This window comes from Eubalaena glacialis, chromosome 14, assembly GCF_028564815.1.
Source record: "Eubalaena glacialis isolate mEubGla1 chromosome 14, mEubGla1.1.hap2.+ XY, whole genome shotgun sequence".
NCBI lineage: Eukaryota > Metazoa > Chordata > Mammalia > Artiodactyla > Balaenidae > Eubalaena > Eubalaena glacialis.
The window spans coordinates 29322050-29325293 of NC_083729.1; positions in this window are offsets into that span (position 1 = coordinate 29322050).

The following is a 3244-nucleotide window of genomic DNA, read 5'->3' on the forward strand; positions in this document are numbered from 1 at the left end:
GGTTTGCCAAATTTCTATTGTAACATTTTCGTCTGGTTTTTCCCTCATTGAAGACAACACATTTAACAACTTTAACTTACTCTTAGAAATTATTCACAAGTTTTCAATAACATAGTTAATGCCCATTGAGACCCTGTCTAACTTATTTTATTGTCAACATGGACAATTATTCATTGTCACTTTTCTAAAAATAAAATGGTCTCTATGGGTGTGAGAATATGTCTTAGGGATAATCTATCACTCTAGCAGGTTAAATTTTGCTCTGCTATTTTTCTTTCAAATTTTAAGCTCACCAAGAAAGAATAATTCCAGTTTACCTGTTAAAGATCAAGGTGTATGTTCCATCTCCTTTGTAAGCAAATATCAATGTCCTATGTGGCATTATTTTCACTAATTCTGATTTATTCTAAGAATAAAAAGCCATTGTTTCTTTTTATGTTTGCTTATTTATTATCATCAGAATAGTTCAATTATTATGTAATTATTCTGGTGTGGTAAGTAAGCAAAACAAAGAAAAAAAATACACAGAGGTTTCAATGAAAACAAAAGATTTGCTTTATAAATGAATATATACATATACAATTTTAACCTAAAGAAAACTTCCATGAGTCAATGCATGACTACAACTTAGTTTATGGCATGGTTAGGGTTAACACTAATATATACATGCTGTGGATTTGTAGATTTCCAATATTTACTGTTTGCAGTATGAAAGGGTAGTTCTTCGTGGGAATATAAATTGGTGCAGCCACTATGAAGAACAGTATGGAGGTTCCTTAAAAAACTAAAAATAGAGCTACCATATGATCCAGTTATCCCACTCCTGTGCATATACCCAGAAAAGACAAAAACTCTAATTCAAAAAGATACATATGCCTCAATGTTCATAGCAGCACTGTTTACAATAGCCAAGACATGCAAGCAACCTAAATGTCCATCAACAGATGAACGGATAAAGAAGATGCGGTATATCTATATGTGTGTGTGTGTGTGTGTGTGTGTGTGTGTGTGTGTATAAAATAATATATATTATATATTATTATATATATATAATGGAATATTACTAAGTCATAAAAAAGAATGAAATTATGCCATTTGCAGCAACATGGATAGACCTAGAGATTATCATACTAAGTGAAGCGAGTCAGACAGAGAAAGACAAATATCATGATATCACTTATATGTGGAATCTAAAAAAAAAATGATACAAATGAACTTAATTACAAAACAGAAACAGACTCACAGACATAGAAAACAAACTAATGGTTTCAAAAGGGGAAAGGGGGGGAGGGATAAATTAGGAGTTTGGAATTAACAGATACACATTACTATATAAAATAGATAAACAACAAGGACCTACTGTATACACAGGGAACTATATTCAGTATCTTGTAATAACCTATAATGGAAAAGAATCTGAAAAAAATGTATCTGAATCACTTTGCTGTATACCTGAAACTAACACAACATTGTAAATCAACTATACTTCAATTAATTAATTTATTTATACGGTAATTCAGAGGATTTAAAATCAAACCAATTTTTAAAAGGAACACTGTTGGAGGACTTGTACCATATGATTTCTATACTTAAGATAAACTACAGCTACAGTGTGGTATTCATATAATGCCAGGAAAACAAATTGATAGAACAGAATAGAGAGCCCGGAAATAGACCAACAGATATGGTCATTTGATTTTTAATGAAACTGGCAAATTAGTTGAATGTGGAAAGGAAAGTATTTTCAACAAATTGTGTGGAACAACTAAATATCAATATGAAAAAAAAGTGAACCAAGACCCCTCTCTCACTCCATATGCAGAAAGAACAATTTGAGATAGATCATAGACCTAAATTTAAAACTCAGAACCATAAAGGTTCCCAAAGGAAACATAGAAAACTCCTTTTGTAACCTCAAAGTAGGCAAAGATTTCTTGAACAGGCCACAATAAACACAAACCATAATACTTTTTAAAAAAAGGTAAATTGCACATTATCAAAATTTAACATTTTGGCTCCATTAAGAATATGAATAGATAAGCCATTGTCTGGGGAAAATAAATTATAGCACATATATCTAACAAGGAACTTGTATCCAGAATACATGTACACGGAAACACAGATACACACAGACATACACACACAAAAACATAAACAAAAATTCAACTCAATATAAAAATAGGCAAGATATATAAATGGTAAATAAATGCTTGAAAAATGGACAACCTCATTAGTTATCAGAGAAATTCAAATTAATATCACAACAAGATACCACTTTTACCTACTACAATGATTAAAAGTTTTTTTAAATATTGACAAAAAAGGGTAGTTCTTATTCTGCTTTGAATAAAGATATCAAATTCTTATTAAAATCTTTGACTCCATAGGCCATAAATGTTCTTAATTTTGAAACTGAAGTAAATTGACTTTTTCAAACACAAGACTCCATTGTTGCAGGGTTTTGTTTTGTTTTGTTTTGGTTTTGGTTTTGTTTAGTTTTATTCTCAAGGCTTTTAAAAACCAGTTTCAGGAAGTTAAGTGGTTAGCTACTGTTTGCTTCCAGAACCCATCACCCTGTTAGAAATGGTAACCATCCACCCAAACCACCCCTTCTCCATTCCTTTTTCCCTCAGATCCCTTGTGATTTTCTCCATGAATAGGCTCTGATAGATTTAAATAAATCACAGGAACCAGTCCCCTTGGCCAAAATGATCTGTTCAAGAATGGGTAGGTAACCCAATGAGGGCTAATTAGATACACAGGTATGTTTGCTCAGGCTTCCAGAAATCTTTTTTTTTTCCCTCCTCTACAACTGGGATTTGTAAGAGGTAAAACTCAGCCCAACTGCATCCATCTCACAATGTCAAATGGAACCGACCTAAAAATGCCAGCAACTCACTGAGGAAAGCAGAGACAACAGACTCAGAGAATCTGATCCTAATAACTTTATTTAAGCATCTGAATTAAGCCATGTTGGAAGGAAGCTCGTCTTAATCCTAGACTGTCAGTTACATGACCCAATAAATTCCCCTTTCTGTTTAGGCTGGCTCTGTTAAATTTCTTTGGCCAGGAGCCAACTGAATACTAACTAGAACCTGAGAGAAATCTGTCATTGATCCAATGAACAATTGTTGTAGAATTAGATCTTCATTACAAATCGACAAATGGGAAATTCCAAACACCATGTTATTCTTTCTATCTTTTCTGGAATGTTTATGTATCACCAGTACCTCTTCACCAGGAA